The sequence below is a fragment of the Sus scrofa genome, chromosome 2 (genome assembly GCF_054392235.1).
Source record: "Sus scrofa isolate SSC_HxYL_T2T_F1_AM1 chromosome 2, Sscrofa_HxYL_maternal_Yorkshire_Landrace_v2.0, whole genome shotgun sequence".
Classification (NCBI taxonomy): domain Eukaryota; kingdom Metazoa; phylum Chordata; class Mammalia; order Artiodactyla; family Suidae; genus Sus; species Sus scrofa.
Genome location: NC_139384.1, coordinates 139,161,359 through 139,184,301, shown reverse-complemented (window position 1 = coordinate 139,184,301; position 22,943 = coordinate 139,161,359). Strand labels below are relative to the sequence as shown.

Below are 22,943 nucleotides of genomic sequence, written 5' to 3'. Positions count from 1 at the left end.
TCAGAGTATTTCTCCTCCTCTCTCTCCATGGGAGCCTGTCTCCAGCTGGCTGTGTCTCCTTGGTGGCTCCAGCCTCCATGAAGTGATTCCCTCTCCCAGGCTCCCCTAACACTTTGCCGCTTTGGTCCTCCACCCTAGTAAAGGCTCCTGTTGTTGGTAATACTTGGTTCACCTGGCAATCCCCTGTTAGCATTTTTGCATTTACATCACTTGCGTGACTGATTTCCTGTAATAACTTCCCTCCTTTTAAAAATTATAATTTGATTTCTGTTTCCCATGTTCAACCCAGGCTATTCATCAGGAAAGAAACAGTAACACTGGGACCTGCAAACTCTTAAGACTGGTGCCCAGTTTGCCTGTGATCTTACTATGCATTGGTATACATATGCACGGAAGATTCAACAGTTATATTTTTGAAAGAGAGATTAACTTAATAATAACATCAGCTTCGCCCTAAGGAATGTTTTAAGTAACGTTTTGTTATCTAATTTTTCTCCTTAACATGTATAGAAATTAACTTAGGGCTTCACTCAGAATAAATGTTCCATAAATGTTAGCTGTTATCACCTGTAAAGCTGCTTTTACCACTTTTCCTCAATAAAATATTCTTTAGAATTCTGTAGTCCCAGAGAATACACACTTATAATTAACCTTAGGCCTAAGGGGTTCATGTGTAAATGATTTGTTAAGAATATGATTTTATGAATCTCACATAAGGAAGAAAAGGAGAAGTTCCCTAATGGACTAAAAATGTAGTTGCTTGAGAATATGTTTAAACATTTGGAATGGTGGAAAACTTCTGGAATTGCATAAGTATTTCTGGTTGCACAATATTGCGAATGTACTTAATGCCACTAAACTACATACTTTAAAATGGTTAAAATGGTAGATGATGTGTTATGTATATTTTACCGCAGTAAAAAAGTTAAAAAAATGTTCGTAAGTCTAAAGAAAGCAGAAAATATGGAATTTGGGGATGTCTGATTGATGTATTTTTAAAGCTGTGATTTTTAAAATGTGTGTATAATTGCATGTTAGTCTGATGTTCTTAATTTCAGAGCATAATAACAAAGAACATGTAAAGGAAAATGAGGCACAGTTTATTTCTTTTTCACTTCTGCCATCTGTTCACATTAGCCACAAAGAAACACCCTTATAAAATTCATTAAATTACCGAGTTATAATTCAATGCGGTAATAAGTCTTCAACACAAGGTGCACAATCGACGAATGACTATGGTAATGACATCATTGTAATGGTCATAATTACACGACAATTCAGATATTTGATCATTCAAAACGTCAGTAAAATAAGTATTCTTCTTTTCTGTCAGCCTCTAAATACCTCTATTCATTCTTTATTCAAGAATCTGTGGCTTCCAGGGAAGAGATAGAAACGCAGGGCAGCAGTGATGGAGACAAAGCTGGGAGAGGGGGAGGAGGATGGGACGGCAGGAAAAAAACCCTGCACCACGCACTTGCAGAGTAGAGAGATGAATGTGCATGGAGCCAGCCTAATTATTGCAGAGTGAAAGGTCATCAAAATCAATTTGCAGCATGATGTACAAAGGTCATTATCAGCCTCAGATTTTCTCTGCCCGTTTAAAACACAATAAAAATAAAGTGAGGGCTTTAATAACTATGATTAGTAAAGAAAAAAGCATATCATTGAGCCATCTGTTTAAATATTTGTGCTACCTTAGTTTTACTCAAAACAGCATGAAAGATGAGCAGGGAGGCGATTTTTTTGTTCTGTTTGTTTGCTTTTTAAATCCTGACATTTTCTCCACTGGTTGCCAAGATTTATAACACAGATGAAAGAGCCCCTCTAAAATTACTGCCCTTTGAAATCAATAGCACAGTATTTGTAACGACTTTCTTTTTATTAGAGAGCACTTCATTATTATTTTTATTATAATTTTATGGGACAGTCTGGAACAGAATTCATCATTCACTTATTTGAAGTATCTCACTTACTCAATGGCACAGATGGCCTGATCTGAGGAGATTTAATCACCCTATGTTAGGGCTGCCTTGATGCTATATAAATGCAAACCGTGAGAGAGACAGGAAGCTACAGTGCAACAATAACGCTATCCTAGGCATCCTTAGAGACTCAGGAAGCTAATTCATTTGGGAACACTAGGAGTTAGAGTTATAAAACTGGATCTTTTTATTTTTCCTCTAAAAATTAATATCATAACAGTACCATATGGGGCAGGGCTTTTGAAGTTTTTAACTATGTCTATCAGTAAAAAATACATTTTACATTATGACTCAACACACACACAAATATTCACATATATACTGAAACAAACATTTTAAGAAGCAGTATTTGTCATTATTATATGTGATTCAGAAAGCTTTTTACTAATCTAATTTATTCCAGTTTTTTTTTTTTTTTTAATGCCAGGCATAATCTACTAAACTAATAAACGGGTCTGGATCCTCACATGAAACACAGATTTAGGTTCTTTGGTATATTAAGTGAACTAATGTATGTGAGCCCTCAGTGTCTATCTGACACATGGTAAACATTTGATATTTATAGCAGTTATTATGAGAAATGTCTTGAAGGGATTTTGCAACTTACTACAGCTTAAAGCAACCCGGAAATTATCTGCCTATCAAAGTGGCTTCTCTGAAATGGTTTTTCTTTTTCTTTTTCTTTTTTTTTTTTTCTTCTGTTCATATTGTCCTATCCTTGATCCCATTATCTGGTTTTGAAAAATTAAGCAATTGATTTTCTATAACAGAAGACCTAGATTGTAGACAGGAAGAACATAAATATGAAAGAAAAAGATCATTGAAAGACCGGCATTTCCTTTCTATTTTTGGCTTCCTGGTTCACTTACTTGTTAGTTTTTGTCTGTATCGTATGATGTAGGCGAAAGGGGAGAAATGTAAGTTCCATAAAGTTGCATCTTGATAAAAGTTATTTGAAGTCTGTAAACTATGACCACAAATAAAAAAGAAAGGGATAATGTGAATACCCAGTTAGGAAAAAAAAAAAATGCATTAATCTCCAACTTTTGGCTGCATTCACTCACTTTTCATAAGCCTAAAAAGAGACTTTTGAAATCGTTTGGGTAACTGAAGTATTTTTGTCCTTAATTTCTGAATTCAATAAATGCATATTTATTAAGAACCTGTTTCTGCCATAAGAAAATCTGTTTTATACATAATTAATTTTAGTTGAAATTATCCTCTCTAAAATGTTGACTTTTCTGCCTCACCTGTGACAAATTAACCACAGACCAAAAAATATGTAAACATGCTATTTATGAATTTTCTTGAAACTTACTCTTTTAGTTGAGAGTGTGATTCTGAAAATCACAGTAGCATGAAATTTGAGCTAGACTGAGACGGCATTAATCTGGATTAGCACTGAGAACCATGCAAAGTGCATTTTTAGGGAGATCAATGAACAAACACCAAGAAGAGGTGATAAAAGTCAATGGGGAAGGCAAAAAAAGAATGTTTCTTTTCTATGAGCCCTATTTCCATCCAGATGAGGAGAAGATGAGAATTCTTCATTGCCCCTTTGTTATAGACTGAATGTTTTTCTTCCCCTGAAACCTGTATGTCCAAGCCCTAACCCCCAATGTGATGGTCTTTGGAGATGGAACCTTTGGAAGGTAATTAGGTTTACATGAGGTCATGAAGGTGGAGCCCCATGACACGTGGCACTGATGTCCTTAAAAGCAGAGGAAGAGAGACCAAGGCTCTCCCTTTCTCTAACACGTGAGGACACAGTGAGAGAGTGGCTGTCTGTAAGCCAGGAAGAGGAACTCTCAACAAGAACCAAATCTGCCAGCACCTTGATCTTGGACTTCCCAGCCTCCGGAACTATAAGAAATAAATATCTGTTGTTTAAGCTGCCCAGCCCAGGGTATTTTGTTGAAGCAATCTAAGCTGACTTATACTCATTTAATATCCCGTATTTGATAAGAGCTGATGAAATTTTACCTGTTTAACTTTAGTATAGCCATAAACAAACAAGATGTGGACCTTACCCTGATCTCTGTAATTACTAGAAGATAATAACAGAAATTATGAATGGGTTCAAAAAGGTGATGAAGCAGGCAGAAGCATGCTATGGGTGATAAAGGAACAGGTGTTCTTTATGCAGGAGTGCAGTGTTAGCAGAAGCATATAAATTTAGGTAGGAAGGAGTAATGTCAAGCATTTTTCTAATTATTGGCTTTTATTTCTATAATCACATTTTTGCCCAAAGTGGCCATTCGGAAACCTCAAGTTCTCTAAAAATTCACATTAATAGGAATTTCAGCATAAGCTGGAGTTTATAAGGCACTGCTTGGTGAGCATGGGGTTGATTAAATTAAATGTTATTGATGTGGAGACTTTAAACCAGAAGCCCAGCTACAAGGAAGAAATGATCAGAAAAGGAGATATGTGGTATAGTACCTCCATCTTCCTTCCCTACTCAGCTGAACTGAAGACAGGATTTCTTACGGTGACTCTGATTCACAAGGGGTGTGGAGTTGAAACATTCTACAAATGAAAGTAAGCCCTTCTCAGACTGATCCTTGAGACCTGGCTCTGCCAGCCATCCCCATGGTTAGTCACTAGATCACAGAACGTAGGTGTTATATTAGGCAGAAGAGTCTGGCCTACGCACAGACATTCACTGGAGTCTGGTTTGATGGTAAGCACCCAGGCTCTAGATCCAAATTGCCTGGGTTTGCATCCGGTCTCTGTTCTTTACCGTTGTGTATGGTAGGTGAGTCTTGACGTCCCCATCTGAAAAATGGAACTAAAAGATCGCACAGTGTTTTGTCAAAATTTAAATGATATCATCCAAGTAAGCCGTAGAATCAGGCCAATCTTCTCTACCTCTTAGACCTAGAATTTCCTACTTCAAAAACAATCTTGTGTTTCCTGCTGTGGTGCAATGGGATTGGCGGCATCTCTGCAGCATCAGGACGCTGGCTTCATCCCTGGCCCAGCGCAGTGGGTTCAGGATACAACATTGCCACAGCTGTGACTTGGATCTGATCCCTGGCTCAGGAATCCATCCCTATGTTGCAGGTGTCGCCAAAAAAGAAAAAAAAATTCTTCAGCGAAGGCTACGTGGAATAAAGACTTTAAAAGAGAGTGGGAAACCACCTAGTCCAAGATAAGGAAAATAAAGTCCAGAAGGATTAAAATCCCTGCCTAAGATTATACTGTTATTAGTAAAAGTCAAAAGCCAAAACCCAGCTCTTCTGGTTTTCATCCCTCCACACGGGCTCCAGGGACAAGGAACATGCTAAGGAGGCAGGTGGCCATCCTCCGGCGATACCCATGGGTACTTACTCTTGCCTTCCAGCTTGTCTCCATCTCGCCTACATCACTATTCTTAGCACATTTTTTTAATTGTCAGCAGTTTCATATTTTTCGAGCACATTGTTGTAAGCTTTGATTGTGCCTAAAGCATATCAAGTTTGAAGTCAGCAGCTCTCTGACCATAATTAGGCATTTAATTATTATTGCTGTAAAAATGTGCTTTTCTGTTTGAATAGAGACGAAACACGTCAGTCTCCACGCTGCGAAAGGGTGTGTGCACACCCATTCTTTCTTCTATTTCTGACCTTTGAGATGAGACCATCGTGTTACTTCCTAAATACGTTTTCTAGTCATTCTGTTTCTAATACTGGCTTGTTAGCAAAGTTACCCTATGAGACCATAACCTACTTTAGGGGAGAAAAGGGGGGACATTTACAAACTCTGTCATATTTCTTGATTTTTCTTCGTTGGCACATGGATTTTAATTGTCACAAGTTGTTTCAGAGAATTGAAAGAATTAGCAATACCTTTGTCGCTCTTACTTCCTGCCCGCTCTCTCCTTCCTGCTTTGGTGAATGGCTTAAGGACAAAGTACGTGCTTCGCTAGAAAACAGTTTTTTCGGTACAATAATTTGTGCCTTATATCATATTATAGTGGTGAGTGTAAATTTATCTTTGAACCATGTTTTATTAACTTTTTCCCCCATAGAGTTACATCAAAAGAGTCTATAAATAAGTGATGCGCTCAGCCTGCTAGTTCTTACATGCATACCAATTACTTCTATTGGTTTCAAAACACGTAGTCAGTACTTTAAACAACCATGATAATATCACAAACTGAAATATTCAACATCTCCATCTCAGTATGCTGTCACCATGCAGACAACGATTAGAATTGGTAATCAGTTTCACTGCTGGTAAGTTGAGTGGCACAATGCATTTTATATCCACGCTATGTCAAACTCAATTAACATTCTAACAGTGTATTTCAAAGACACTCACCTAATCTCAGAGAACAATGCATTTATTTATTTCATGTTAAAAGCTCTTACATTTTATGAAGTGTTCTTGAAGCAAAGATATTTATTGTCACAATAATATTTAAGTTGGAGCTTCTGAAGAATTGTTAAGAAAAAAAACCTTCATTTAAAAAATCCTACTGTAGGTAATTTAGCACATCATGACTGTGGAAGAAGAACTTCACAAGCTATATACAATTTCAGAATTTTTAAATTATGTAAAGATCCTATCTCCTTACAAATAACACATTTCAAATAAGCCTAAAGTACATGATTTTTTTGTATATTCCTCCAAAATACACTGGAAATGAAATCGTACAAGAGTAAATTTTTAGCAGGTATGTACATTTACCAACTTGTTTATTTATATGCCAGAGTGTCATCTGCAATCACTAATGCGTAGACCAGGTATGGAATAGGATTCATATATGAAATGAAAAACTATGCAGTGTTCTATAATACACATACGTAGGTACATGTATATGTGTGTGTTATTATGCCTTGCTTTCTCCATTGTATTTTAACAAGGCATAATAAGCTACCCAGTGTCAGATTAATTACTCACCCAGAATAATAATGACTAAATAATCAGAAAGTTTTTAAAAAATCAGGAGTTTTTCAGGGAAAACCACCAGATGTAACTAATATATACTGACCTGAAGTTTCTATCAAGTATCAACTGTTAAGACAGTGAAAAAGCTTTGCCAACATGATGCCAGAACAGCTGGATTTAAAAAAATGGTGCTGTCGAAGGATCCATCTGTTTTGTCTACACAGTATGAACAGTCATATATTCAGAAACACTGGGCTGGTTGGCACAGTATAGACCAAACATCGCAAATTTAAAAGTTATTTCAGAATTAACATCTGGATAGTGGAACATTTTTTTCTTTACATCTGTATGTTTGCAAGTTGCACAGACACAGCTCTGATATACAGGATTACTATTGCATCTCTTGACATTTTTGCCATTTATAGTTCATTTGATATTATTGTCATTTAATCATATCTGCTGAAACCACAGTGTGGAAACATGTATCAGTGAAAAGCCAGAGAGATGAAAATTAAATACATTCGGAAATACAATCTTTTGTATTTCCGAATGAATTTTATTGAACATTTTTAGAAAGGAAATGGAAAAAAAAAATACCACATGTACAGATAACATTTTGTTTCAAAGTTGTTTTCCTAGTTGTGTCAGTATTTTGAACCTGGCAATGATAGCCAGAATCCTGTTTTGGCAAAGTAAATGTTTTAATGCTGTTTGGGTATATGTAGAAAAATGTTTTGAGAAAATGTGAAAGACAGAGTTCTTTGAATTTCCATTATTTCCTCAAGTTCTTGATGACCTATGCACATTTACTTTATTACCCTTAGAAGCAAGCCTGAAGAATCTAACCTCGCACAAAGGAGAATACAGTGTAATTAGTGACAATAGGTGGATAATATGACAACTGGAGGGAAAAATAAATTTTCTGGCATGATTTTCTCTGCAGCATTTTTTGTTTTTTTCCTACAAAGTAGCACTCCATTAAAATAAACTATTTTTCTCATTTAGACTCATTGCTAGACGAGAAATTTCAGTCTACTTTCTTATGTGCCTTAACTCTCTGTAGAAAAGTTATTTTTAAAATTTAATACCAAGAAAAAAATTCTTTGTAATCCTGTAGTCTTTCCCAGGAGGAAAAAAAAAATCTTTTATTTCTTGTTCAGTAGTGACATTTCTGATGAAAACATTTGTTTCAGCCAATTTATTTTTGTAGCAAGCTTGATTTTATGTAGCATCACATGGCTCAGTTCAATTGACATCTTTTTTGGTGTGAGCAGGCACATCTCCAGAACAAAACTAAGGCCCAACTTGAGAACTGAATGCAGGTGTCTTCAACTGTGCATTTAAAATGTAGATGATCCAAGACACACTGCTCAAAATATTACCACGAATCCAGTATATCCAAGGCTATTCGCTTGGCAGAAGAGTAGCACAACCCTGTGCTGAACCCACTCTAGCATGAGATTTTATTGATGCAATTGCCTGGAGTGCATTGGGCCACTATATCCATAAAAATAATAATTAAGCTGTGGGATGTATTACATTCCACGTCTTAGCACCTGAACTATGCTCAGAGCATTGATTAATATTTCTATTTATGTCTCGTTTTCTGTTGTTGAGTAAGGTACCTACAGGCCATCCATCATCTTTCATTTCCATTTTACTTTTATCACTACCTCTATTAAAAGGGAATCAAGAAAGCAATGGAGTTTCTTTTCTAATAAAACAATAGAACAGCCTAACTCCTGAGTGTGATTGAAATCTTCTAGGTTTAGTTGCATTTTTATTTGAAACTGATGAGTTGTAGTCATGCTCACTGATTCCATGCATAGCATGATGAAAGGAGGATGTGACTAACACACCATACACAGTTTGTTTTTTAAGCAGCCTTCATAACTCAACCTCTCATGCATTCAGGCAATTCCTCACCGTAATAGGACCAAAGGCAGTTTCCCACTAGCAGATCCCTAGATCGGGAAGCTATCTTTCCCAGACCCTCCTGTAAACAGCTCTGATGTAAAACTCAGACTGCCTGGCACCCTCCCACTCTGTTTGTTCACATTAATATTATCACTCTCCTACCTACCATGTGAGTATGGGGAACAACTGGAAGAAAAATCCATTCTGTGTCTAGTAGATTGCCCAGACTGGCTAGAGCTCTAGATGAAATACTGAGAGGACGGTGACTACAGACTTTCCTTCTTCTCGATCCTTGCTTTAAAATTTCCGCAATCATCCACAACAGTGTAACCTGTAGAATTTTCTTCCAAGTTTTGACACAGGACAGGGAGCAGTTATAAAGAAAGCTGCCTTACTTGACAAGCAGTGTTTTGCATTCCTTTTGAAGGCAACGGGTGTGGCTCTCCAAGTCCAAGTCCTTACCCCGCGAAGATGTAAAGCAGGAGGGAGGAGTAGGGATGCTTGCGTGTTGCATTTGAGGGGTGAGAGTTTCAGCCAACATCTAGGCTGGCTCATCTGCATTTTTGTTGTCTGGTATTTGTCCAAAAAAGGATAGAAGTTGCCAGCAGGAGCTTCAGAGGGAGTTGGGGAGAATCACGGAAGCCAACTAATTAACTCAGATGAGTGCCTGGGACAGGAAGTCTATAGTAACTAAGCAGGACAATTAGGGATTGAGAACCAGGTAGCAAGGCTCTATAGGATCAAGAAATTATGAATTACTCAGAAAGGCAGACCTAATAACAGCAGATCCTGAAAAACAACAAAAAGAAACATACAAACAAAACAAAGCGTTAACAGCCAAAGAGAGAACTTATTGAGGACTTGAGAGAAAGACAAGCATCACCAGCAACTTCTTGAATGTTTGCAATAATGAAATTTTCTGATCCCTGACATCTGCCATCTCAAATGTTTTGGTTGTTATCACTGAGAAAGCCCCAGGGTGGGGAGGGTGAGCTGAGAAAAACAGAAGAGTCTTTTCAAAGCAGAGTATCATACCTCCCAGTAAGGGTGGGAAGATACCATATTTTGAATTTTTCCAGGTATAATCATCAATAGCATCTCCCATAACTCTCAAAAAAAAAAAAAAAAAGAATCCTCGTTTCATTGACACGGTCATCTTATTTAGAGGGCTCCAATTTGGAGGAAAGGGGGCAGGAAATAAGGAGACAGTCATCATCCATTTATTCAATAAATAGATATTGATCGTTTACTCCCAGCCAGGTTCTGGTGATACTGCTGTAAATTAGATAACCATATCTGCTCCCACAGAGTCAATTATTTAACAACGAAGACAAATAGCTGAAAGGGACAGTAAATCCCAGTCATAGTCTGATTAAAACTACTTTAATAAGGATAACCAGATGGTAATTTGAGACTGATATCAGAAAATAACATAAATATTCCCAAAGCATGAAATCTAAAACATCAAAAGCTGTAGATAACAGGATGCATACCTGACCTTCTAGCCCTTGTAGTGAACTGGACAGCATATCCCCTTGTTGCACTCCACCCCAACTTGATAGGTAGGAGCTGGTAAAGTTTCTTTAATAGATATAGGAGTGATTTAGTCTGTTAGCCTGTCCATCTGCAAATATTCATGAGTTGCTACAGGGCTCAGAACACTTGGCCAGCTGGGTGTGCCATGGCCAACCAATAGGCAGACCTTATTTTCACAGAGCTGAATTAGTTGCGTTCTGGGCAGGCAGAACTATCCTAAAAACTTACAGACTAGCATTACTGGATAGCTAAAAGTCAAACCAGGCATACACGATTTTTGAAAGTAGTTTATATTTTGTATTTTTAAAAAGCAAAAAATAGAAAAATTTTAAAAAAGTATTTCTACTGCAGTCCTACCAGGTGCCTAAAAATTTCATTGGATTAACAAGCACTCTCTCAATTTCTACATTTTAGTAGGAAACTTAGTGGAGATGGATCTTTATTGAAGGGCAGCTCTCAAAAAGAGATTGTAATGGGCAACTGCTCCATGAACTAAAACAATAAATAGTTAATAGGAGGTCGAAGGCAGCTACAAGGGAAGAGCAATGATTCTAAAGGGGACTAGGCAGAGGAGAGGGCTATAATTTGGTGAAGGAGGGGAGAAGAGGAGTGGGCTGTAACCAAAGAGAAATCTGCCTCCTGCTTGTACATTATACCATGTGAAATTTTAGGTGACTGTTATCTAATGTACAAATTAAAATGAGCACTGGCACTAGAACTAGACTAAAATCCTCCACTACCCCTCCTTAATTTTAGTAATACATGGCAGACTTGGAAAAAAAGAAAAAGAAAAAAAGCAACTGAGGTAGTTATCATGAAAAATAGACACGTAACTGTCCTAGGTGTCCCTTTACTGGTTTCCCAAATTACACGTCTCTGTGTTTAAGAACACGTGGTATGTCAGAGTGTGGAGGGGTGAGTCTTTATTTTTGTGCTTAAGAACTCTACGTATCTTTATTTAGCCCCAGGTCTGACATCTTGCCCCAAACTTCCTTCATTGGGATTTCCTGCCACTCTGTTTATCCATTGCCTTTGGCCTCCTGCTGCCTAGCAGAGCACCTGTTACACTATTACCTCCCACTCGATTGCTGTCCTCTGAGAAGCAGGGGAACAGTTGGTATGGCATTTACAGCTGTCCTCCCACCATTGCTGCACCTCCATCATTTCCAGCACACTGGCTTCATTCATATCTGCACACCACACACCTTCCCTCCTGTCACAACATCCAAGATAGTGAGGTCAGGAGGATCTCCTGAAACTGAGTTAAAGCTTATCATTATCCCCCACTACCAGTACTAAATGCTATTATTTATATTAAAAAAAAAAAAACTATGTGTAACTGTATTTCTTCCCCAAACAGAGAATTATTATTTAGATTAACCCAAATACCTAATGATATAATAAACCCGAGTTAGTGTAAGAGAAAAAATTACAAGCATATATGCAGAGTTTCAAATCAAACAACTAATTGACTTCTTTAAAAAAAATCTCTTGGAACCAAACTCTTAAAATCATTAAATTCCTTTTGTTTTGATTCCTCAATCATCAAGCAGGCTTCTGATCTTAGTCTACTTTCCCCAATGGGAGCAGTACCCCGATGGGTTGATTCAAGTATTCCAAGCTACTTACTAGTTAGAATTCCCAGTGTAAATGAGTAACTTCTCAAGGTGGCCTACAGCGACTGCCCTGGGATGGTAACTGCTATGACTCTGCTCTCTGCGGGATCATGACAACTCCCTGGAGCCAGCCAATTACTGGACAAGGTAGAAAAGTTACCTTGTTTCCAGGGCACTCACAACATTTAGGGATTCAAACACTGCCATATCATTCAGAGTCAAAGAACACTAGTGACCGATTAAGCTGACTCATCTCAAAACCATAGCTGATACCCAGGTGAGAGTGAAATTTGGTTGAAATCAAAGGAGAAAAAAAAAAATTCATGTTCCTCAAGGGTGACAACCAGTTTGTATTTATTTTTGAAACCTTATAGTCTAGCATAATTCTTCCGAACTAATTTAGTTTCTAACTATAAGATTTTTGTCTATTTACCACCTATGTTAAACTTAGGTGTTTTTTTAAATAAACATTAAATTACTTTTTTAAATTTAGCCAAATTTGATGACTTCTTCCAGAATTTTATGTGCTAAGTTATATTTTTATTTATGCATATGTCATGTATCTATACATTTTATCTGTACAATCACTTTAATAAAATCATCACATATATGATCAGTGAAACACACAATTACACTTAAAGGAAATATTCGTTATTCTCAGCACCTGGAAATCAGAGAGCAGAGGCTGATAGATGATGTAGTAGCCCAGCCCCATACCCCAAGAGTACCCAGCTGACCCTGCCCCCTTTTCCCATGAACCTGGGACTCATCTCAGACTCCTTCTGAGACCATTACTCTAGATAACTGCTTTGAATAGTCAGAATGGCCAAGGGGTAAAACCTGCTTACCATCCTGACTTTAGCAAATTTTCTAATGGACAGTAGCTCTCAAATTTGTCAAGGCTTTTGCCAAGTGCTTTATGGGATGGTGACACTCTTGACCAGTTAAGAGTAATCTGAGGCTATTGAGATTTGCAGGAACAGTGGTGTATATTTCACTGGTCAGTATATCCTGTGCCTGAAAAATGCATTTACAAGACACAAGGCTCAGGTTAGAGATGTTAGCAAGTGACCATGTCCAGAGACTTTTTTTTCATCAGATCTGGAAACCTAGACAGGAAGAGACACAGAACACATTGACTTGAAACTGGGTGGCATTTGTCTTATGTGTTTCTTTCTTTGTTTGGATTAAAAACCTAATAGGTTTGGTTTCTAGCAAAAGCCTGCTCCTAATTTTATCAACAAACACTGTAAATATCCATGACACTGTAAATATCCATGACATGGGTGTTAGGTGGATTGGGTAGGAAGGGATAGAGCTAGAATCACCCTGCCTCAAGGGATCTGTGCTGTTACCTCTTGCCTATCGGGTCTGACAATGACATTTTCTAAGGTGATGGACAGGTTTATGAAGGATTTTTCTTGTTTTACTAAGAGGCTATCAATTTGTCATCCCAAGATGATGTTGGTTGACTGATAATGCCACAAAAGAACATTAAAAATGTTTTTTTCTTTTTCCACACTTTATCCAAGTTATTTTATAACCCAATATTTTCAAAAAGGCCACTCCTATCTCTTTAGCAATCAGCATTTGCTTTAAATGGGAATTCTCAGGCTGCAGAGTGAGCAGTAAAAGGTAGAATTGAGCTAGACATGGACATGACAAGGTGCAATATTCAGTGTGTATATCAGATTTAATTTTGCTTGAGAAACGAATTTCTTCAGCTTATTTTTTAATTAGCTTAAGCAACTGCATTCTGGAGCCAATAACACAGGCTTGTGGGAACTGAATTACTGAAAAGGTTCTGAGCCCAGGCTCTAAATCACAGGCCTTGAGCTGATCTCATAATTAACACCGAGCCGAAGCACTGCATCAAATGCTGTAGAAAACACTGCCAAAGGGCGGATGGGGAACAGGCAATCATCAGACCCAGGCAGTAGCATCTCAGGGACTACAAAGCTTTGCTGAACGTTGGAAAGTCAGTTACATCAACGTGCTAAGCAGTTAATGTCCTGTCAGGCACATCTGTGTTTACTGCCATCAGATACTCCCAGCTGTTCACATTGCCTCTGTTTGATGGTCATTCTGGGACCTGCCTGATGTTGGGAAGCATGTTATTAGACAAGTAAATTCCTTACTGAAGATTGATCAAGGAGGGATGTAAACTCTGGGATGTTGGAGTTGGTTCATAAACTCAAGGACAGAGACGTGTACTGGCAATTACAGAAGGTGAATTTATTTAGGACTCTTGATCAGAGCTTTTAGGAGTCTGTTATTGCTTTGGTGTAAATCATGCTTTGAAATCATTCCTGTAGTCAGGTTCTTTTAGGGCACCTCAAGTAGATATAAAACATTTCTTTCTTGCAGGGACTGGAAGCAGTCAGGCGCCCTGCTACTAGCCAGATAAGGGAAAAGAGCCATTGAGCTGCTAAAAGCAGCCTCTTAATCACAGCTGGTTACTGAGGCCAGGTGCCATGGATTTAGGAAAGAAAGAGAAGCGTGTCCGTGCTGAGGATCCTTAGTTTGCCCAGCCCAGATCTCTGCTCGGCCCTTCTCTTCCACACTCAGTGCTCAAGGAAGCTTCGCAGGACATCTTAGCCCTCTGGCTTTCCCTTGAGCTCAACCCATGGGGGCCCCTGGCAGGAAGGACACGGAAGGTAAGAGAGCCTCTCCCACTTTCTGGCCAGCCTTCCCAACTGGCTCTATGAAAGGTCACAGAGCAAAAGCTCCAGGATTCTCTTCTTCCAGCTTTCTTTGAGCCCAGGCAGTATCTGCAGCTCTCTTGTTCCCAGGGTGCTGGCCATCCCCTCTGGTCCCCGTACCCAGCCCACACATCTCTTCCTCAATGAAACCCTCCTTTTACTATCCTTGTCCGAGTATACCAGCCTCTTGGGACCCTGTATGGCATAATATCCCTGCCCCAAACAAATGGACAGGCTCTCTAGGGGGAAAAAAACTAATTGATGCTTCACCAGGGGATGAGACTGTGAAGTCCTTGCCGTTTCCTCCCACTCTCTCTTTCTCCCCGCAGTATACTTCCAGGAGAGAGGAAATAGGAAGAAAACCTCACAAGTCAGCATCATTCTCAAGAGCTGGACATGGTCTTACACAAACTTTCACCATCAGTCCCAGGGGCTTTCCACCCCATTCCATTCTTGCTCTCTGTGCTCTTTCTCCCCAGGCAGCCTAACTAGAAACCTCTGGCATGTGCTCTGGACAAGAGATACAGTCTGATGTGACCCCAGATGTCCTGGTCTGTGCAGAAACTAGACACCCAGTTACAGTTAAACTGAAATATTCAAGCTTGGACTCCCCTACTACTACTTACAACTGTACTTGGCCATTTGGGTGCATTGGTTAGAAGAGTTGGTGAAAACAATTTAACATAAATGCAAAGATGCCACACAAAGTACGAGTAACCAAGCCCTTTCCTACCTACTTATTGTAGCTGTTTCCTGCTCATGCACAATTATATCTGGTGGCCTGTTATCAGGGGATAGGCTTTGGTTTCAATCCCCAACCCAAGAGAAATTGAAAGATGCATATGAAGAGGGAAGTGCTCAGTGGTGGTATTGATTGTTAACCTTCTTCATACAATTTTTCTATGCTTAGGATGTAGGACCTGGATTTTTCCTGGAGTGATACAGCAAAGCCAAATGGCTCAGAATCCTCAGAAAGCTCCCACTGGTCAGAAGAACTTCTAGCTGCTCTGTGCTGCCTTTATTATTGGTTATGGGCCACCTCCGTGGAACTGCTCAGGTCTCCCCAGGTACAGCAATTTCTTTTCGGCAACTTTATTGTCAAATAGCCTGCCTTCTAGGTATGTTGTTATCACTGCAGTCAATCGATGTTTCTGACATTATTCTTGGCAAGCTCAGTTTTCAAAGGCCCTGCTCAGGAAGAAAGTATGAAAAGCCTGGTACTCTTTTATGCACGTTTTCCTTCTTGTGTGTTGTATTTTACAAGGATAGAGGTGAAGAAATTAAAGTTTTGAAAAACATGGCACCACTGAATAAAGACTCTCTATCCCATGAGAGAGTACTGAGGTGTGAGGAGTTTTAGTAGACAGTTTGAAATTGTTCAGTTTTCTGTTAATCATATGTAGTAGATTGACCAAATTTATCTCATATCAAAACTCACGTATGCAGTGAAAACATGAATACTTTATTTTGTCTTAAACCAATCTGAGCTTCCAACCCCATCACTATCCCCTCCCCAAGCCTTGCCAACTCCCCATCTCCCACCTACTGCTTAGAGGAAAAAAAATTGCTCTATATTCAATCCTGTTGAAAGTGTCATCCATTCTGATAACTTAAGCAGCCTGTTAGTAATGTTTAGTCTTTTGAGTAAGTGTGGGTTTCTCTGAGGTAGCCCCCATCCCCTTCCTCTTCCCTTGTGATGTCTGGGCATGTTGGCTGAAAGAGGTGGCTTAGAAAACTCGGCAGGAGTGGAGAAGAGTTAGGGCCCTTTTATCCCAACTGTTCTGCCTTGTATCCATTTATGTGCCGCTTACTATGAAAGTGTTCTCAGCTGGAGTGACTTGTGATTTTTAACTCACTTCACTTAGCACCTATTAGTATTCTCTGGTTTGGATTTGGGTTTGTGCTCTTTCTACAGACTTCTGTGAGATGCAGCTTTGACTTTGATTTGACCCCGTCTTGGTTATCCCCTCAGCCCCCCATGCCAGAGAGCATCTTATCTCCCCTCTTCAATTCCTGCAGCCTCTTCTCCAGTCAGACTCTACTACTATATGCTATGCCTACACCAGTTGGGAACCAGGGGTGCTTGGGAAACTAAATACAGGAGGTCCCCTCTGCCTGGACCACCAGCTTGACATGATCTTTGCTTTATCAGGGTAAGAAGGTCTCCTCTCAGAGTCACACATGCAGATAAGGGCAGGAGCTGATACCCTCAATAGTCCATTTGAATGTATTTAACATGACTTCTCTTCTCCATGATGATACCCATAGGGGAAAAGTCAGTAGACATCTCTATGGCCATATAACTTGTCTCTCTACCTACCTCTGTCTCATCATACAGATTTTCTGGGATCATAAAGAAAGCCCTTATTTAAAGGCTAATGTGTACCTTTCTTAGTAATTCCTGCTAAGCCCCAGTAATATCGGAAATATCTTCTCTATACCATATGAATTAGCCAGGTAAAGCAATGCCAACTGTTGTAACAACTCTAAATCTTGGTCACATGATACGGGACAGATTTTTTTCTCAGTCCCGTCACTGTCCAGTGGACCAGTGGGTTTTTGGAGACCAAGATGCTCTGATGCATGGAGTTATTCAGGGCCCTAGGGTCCTTCCAACTTGTGGCTGTATCATCTTCTCCAGGACTCAGTATATCTGAGTTCTCCACTGGGTCCTCTGCATTTGGCTGAAGCTGAGGAGTGCCCAGGTTTGGAGGCAAGGCCCAAAAGTAATAAACATCTCTCCCCTCCTCCCTCCATTAGTCCCTTAACTGAAAGAGAGACTAGGAAACACCATCTTCCTGGGTGTCCAGGAGCAATATGACACAGGTGTGATGAACATATGGCAGTGTCTCTGTCACAATCTAGTGATACAGTCTATTAACTGAGCCCACCAAGATAGAGTTGACATTGTAATGGCGAGGTAAGGAATGGGAAGAGAATAAGTGAATTTTAAATATCCACTCTCAAGCTGTGGGCTTCCTTTTCAGAAGCTAAATATCTTTCACTTCAAGTTCCTTTTTAAAAGAAATACTAATCTCCCCTGGGAATATGGGTCTCTACTGTGAGCTTGTGTGATGGTCTGGTATGCAGGCATAGAGGAAATAATTTTTAATAATTTAACAATTACTGCATTAAAATAAAATTGGAACAGATTTAATGATCCTTCCTCAACACAAATATGAATATGAGAATGAACTAGAGCATAGACAAGGGTCATTGAAGGAAGATAAACTCACTGGTTAGAAATCATTTAGTAAAAACATTTTGCAAATAAATCCTGGCCTACACCTAAGGCTACTTCAGAGATATGCAACCCATGCAGTCATTCAAAAGGACTTCATGCTTGATTCTGCTATAACCATCGTGAAATTTTTAATAATTTTTTAAATGGGGCCCTTCATTTCTCTTTGGCGCTGAGCCCCACAAACCAGTAGCCTTATCTGCCCACGTGTGGTCATGTCCAAAGGTGATGAGATAGATCTGGATGCTGAGTGCCTTGCAACCACATTCTGAGAAGCCCCTGAGATTTGGTGGCAGTTCCTCCGAGGCCTCTGCATGATGGAGATGGAGGGGAATGGAGAAAATGTTCTGCTGCCCACTTTTTTTGTTGTGTGCATGAGGTTTATGCATAATGACGCATTTGAAGAATGAAATCGGTGCTAAAACGAAGTTGAAAACCATTGGAATATACAATTCCTCTCTTCTTTGGTACTGTAACAAAAAGTCAACTGCAGTGAGGTGAAAAGAGATCTAAAACTTGGTTTCAGAGCGGCCGGGTTTATTTCCTAATTCTGTCATTTATTCACTTTGAGACCTGACGCATGACTTAGTATATAAATATGTTTTAGGAGTTACCATCGTGGCTCAGTGGTTAACGAATCTGACTAGGAACCATGAGGTGGCGGGTTCAATCTCTGGCCTTACTCAATGTGTTAAGGATCCGGTGTTGCCATGAGCTGTGGTGTGGGTCGCAGATGTAGCTCGGATCCCGCGTTTCTGAGGCTGTGCCATAGGCCGGTGGCTATAGCTCCGATTAGACCCCTAGGCTGGGAGCCTCCATATGCCGTGGGTGTGACCCTAGAAAAATACAAAAAGACAAAAAAAAAAAAAAAAATATATATATATATGTACATATATATATATGTATATATATGTATGTATGTTTTAAATAGGTTTCTTGGAGTTCCTGTCATGGCTCAGTGGTAACGAACACAACTAATATCCATGAGGACCCAGGTTCGATCCCTGGCCTCACTTGGTGGGGGATCCAGCATTGTCATGAGCCGTGGTGTAGGTCGCAGATGTGGCTTGGATCCCATATTGCTGTGGCTGTGGCAGGCCGGCAGCTGCAGCTCAGATTCCGCCTCTAGCCTGGGAACTTCCATATGCCATGGATGTGGCCCTAAATAAGTAAATAGGTTTCTTTATTTTTAACCATGTCTATGTAAAACTAATACAAAAATTGATGATTAACTATCAAAGGTGTGAAAAAGAAACAATAGAGCATATTTGATTCCACATTTCTTGGCTGTTGATTATAGGCCTTACATGACAGGTATTATTAATAGCATTGTATTGTCAACTCCACAGAAATGTTAAAATGAAATGTACAAGTTATCAGTCAAATGTGGCTTTCCAAAGAGTGCTTAACTAAATGTCATTTAGTACTTAAAGTGTTGAGAAACATCACTTCTCTTCCCCAGTGCCCAGAGTATACTAACAGAATTAGAGTCCTAGAATTTGGCATCAGCTGGCCACCACAGCCAGCTATTTCTGAAAAATAAATGAATCTACTCTCAGCCAGTGTACCCTTAATGAATTCTAGAACCCTCTGTGAATTCTAGGACCCGCTGTGGGGGCGAAAAGGAAGACAGATCCGCATTTGGTTCTTCTTCCTCGATTTTGCTCCTTAAGCTATACCAATACAGTAAAGTGAAAACCCTGTACAAGTTGAAAAGACTTTCCCCCAAGAGCAGAGCTTCCCTTGCTTTACTTCCCCCACAGTGGGTCCCATCCCAGTTTTTCAAGACCTTCCCATTTCAGAAGGCTCTTCCCAAACAGTAGACAGCTTTGTTTCCCTCACCAGGAAGAAGGCGGGGGGACAAAGTGGTATGAAGAAATTTGAAGGAAAAAATGAAAATACCCCAGAGAGAAATAAACCCCAAAGGAAATCAATCTAAAGAGTACTCCCCTGGCAGGGGTAGCCCTTAGCCTCTTTGTCCACTATCCTGTAGGATAGTGGTCCTATTGTCCTTGCCTGCAATGCATGTAGCAGACAGGTCCCCAGGTTGGGGGTAAAGTGAGCTACATATAGAGCAGACAAAGCCTTGAGTTCTCCGTAGAAGTAAGAGTTTACAGTCAACATAAATTTCTGAATTCATGTGACTAGATCCTTCTTTTCCTGTCTTCCTCATCTGTGATGGCTTCCAGGTTTGTAGCTGGGAGCCCTGGGGTCTCATATGACTTGAAGTTGCCATATTGATTGAATATTAAAGGACTGTCAGAGGGGTTATTAGTAGGAGAACAAACATGATAATACTGATATATCTAACATTTATGAGCATGTATTGTACCTATTAGATAAGAACTGTTACATTATTTTATTTCACCTTCATCAGGTATTATAATAATACCTGAATCAAAGGATATTGGTATTATTATTTTCTAAATTTCTGAGTGAGAAAATAGAAGCTCAGAAAGATTAACTGGCTTGTCCAAAGCTGCACAGTTTGTGCATGAAAGGGTCAGGATTTATGCCTAGGATTCCTGGGAATCAGAGGCCATGCCCTTAGCCTTCTCTTAACTGCCAATTCAGGGCATAAAAATAGCATGGCTGCAGGAACCATAAAAAGGCCACTAGACTTGGTAACCTCAACTTTAAATTTATATCTAGGACTACAAAAAAAGCACAGGTACTTTGGCAATTTTCTGGTGAACTTTATCTGGGACTAGAGTCAGAGTAAATCAGTCCGTCCTACCTGTTGGCTTGGTGCTTACTAATTTCTTATTTCCTTTGAATAGTGTCTCAAAGCTGTGTTAGTGAAGGCATTATTCCCAGTGGGCAGGAGGTGATTTTCCTAATTCTTTTTCATTTTTCAAACTGGAAGACACAATTTGCATTTATATCCTGGTCCTGCAAATCCACCACGGGTCTCTTTAGCTCAAAGCTTCTATTTTCACAGTAAAGCCCATTTACCCCATTCATGCCACCACAACATGGTGTGTAGCTTGAGAATTCAATATATATCATATTTAATCATACTTTGATTACATTTTTATTACCATTTAAGAGTTTTGTTCTTTTTTCTAATTCTTGTAGTTGGTAGGGTTAGGTTATTGATTTCAGATTTTTCTTGTTTTTTGGGGGGAGGCCTGGGTGACTCTTTCACTAAGAACTGCTCTTGTGGCATCGCATAAAATTTTGTATGGTTGTGTTTTCATTGTCAATTATGTCAAAGTATTTTTTAATGTCCTTTTTGATTTCCTCATTGACCCATTGGTAAAAGTTTGTCTAAGAGTTAGTAAGAAAATCCACTCCTTTTACATTTTCTTATATATAATTATTTTTATTTTTTCCACTATAGCTGACTTACAGTGTTCTGTCAATTTTCTACTGTACAGCATGGTGACCAGTTACACATACATGTATACATTCTTTTTTCTCACATTATCATGCTCCATCATAAGTGACCAGACATAGTTCCCACTGCTACACAGTAGGATCTCATTGCTAATCCATTCCAAAGGCAATAGTCTGCATCTGTCAACCCCAAGCAACCCATCCATCCCACTCCCTCCCACTTCCCCTTGGCAACCACAAGTCTATTCTCCAAGTCCGTGATTTTCTTTTCTGTGGAAAGGTTCATTTGTGCCTTATATTAGATTCCAGATATAAGTGATACCATATGGTATTTGTCTTTCTCTTTCTGACTTACTGGCTCAGTATGAGAGTCTCTAGTTCCATCCATGTTGCTGCAAATGGCATCCTTTTACATTTTGGTGACCTTGATTCAAATATGAAAAGATAGCTCTAAAACATCATAGCCTTACACAAATGAACCCTTGCACAGAAAAGAAAATCATGGACATGGAGAACAGACTTGTGGTTGCCAAGTGACAGGAGACAGGAGTGGGATGGACGGGGAGCTTGCAGTTAATAGATGCAGACTATTGCCTTTGGAATGGATAAGCAATGACATACTGCTGTGTGGCACTGGGAACTATATATAGCCACTTATGATGGAGCATGATAGTGTGAGAAAAAAGAATGTATATATGTATGTGTGACTGGGTCACTTTGCTGTACAGTAGAAAATTGACAGAACACTGTAAGTCAGCTATAATGGAAAAAAATAGAAATTATTAAAAAAGAAAATAATAAATAGAACATTATACCATTAGAGTATAATAAGCATTTTAAGATAATACTAATCCTATGACAGAATCTCTGGCAAATAAAACCACTCATGTTGCAACAGAACAAAGGGTGGGGGGAAAAATGTAATTGTAATGTATACATGTAAGGATAACTTGATCCCCTTGCTGTACAGTGGGAAAATTTAAAAAATAAATAAATAAATAAAGTAGTTTTCTTGTAGTCAAAAAAAAACAAAAAAAAAAACCACTCAAGTTTTTAAACAAAAATTTCCTGCTAGACTATACATGAAGACAGGATGTGGTTCACCACTTTATGCTCCCAGCCTGGTACAGGGCACAGCATGTAGCAAACAATCACCAAAGAGTTTAGAAGAATAAATACAGAACTACAAATCCCACTTGTTCTCTTTATAGCCCCTTTCTCATATTCTAGGACTGGCATTGTAGGAAGAAATTACTGACGATAGCTCATTTTAGTTTACAAAATTTTTTCACAAGGCCTTTTCTATAAATTGAAATTTTAACTCAGTCAAATCACTCCATCACCCAGTATCATTGATCAGTGATTATAGTCAGGGCATCATGCTAGGTTACACATGGTCTTACCCAAGGATAAGTTACAACCTCCCCTATGGGGCCTTGTTGTTATTTTTATCTTTCCCTGGATTTTGACTTGCTTCTAACAGCCACCTGCCTTAATAGGCTATCTGTCTAGAAATACGGGTTTACTAAAAATAAGTTTTACCAATTTGGGATTGGTAGGTAGGATGTTACCTAGAAAAATAACCAGATTTAATGTGTTAAGCTGCTTTGTACCCATTTCTATTATAAGTCCTATAAACAAAAAAGTTCATTAAATTTCTTTTACTTCATCACTGTAGTACAAAAACTCCTAAACTCCCAATCCTTCCTTGCTAAGCAGATGCTGAGAAATA

General features: G+C 39.1%; 1 long non-coding RNA gene across 12 annotated transcripts in view; it reads left to right on the top strand.

Annotated features, from left to right (window-relative positions):
* Positions 1-22,943, top strand: part of LOC102158243 (uncharacterized) — a 1,270,494-nt gene that overhangs the window by 826,264 nt on the left and 421,287 nt on the right. For 9 of the 12 annotated variants that reach the window (XR_014838692.1, XR_014838687.1, XR_002342078.2 and 6 more), the window contains one exon: positions 15,542-18,745. This is a non-coding gene — a long non-coding RNA (uncharacterized LOC102158243). Of the gene's footprint in view, positions 1-14,489; positions 14,587-15,541; positions 18,746-22,943 lie in introns of those variants that run through there. The other 3 variants (XR_014838686.1, XR_014838688.1, XR_014838699.1) reach the window with 2 other exon arrangements.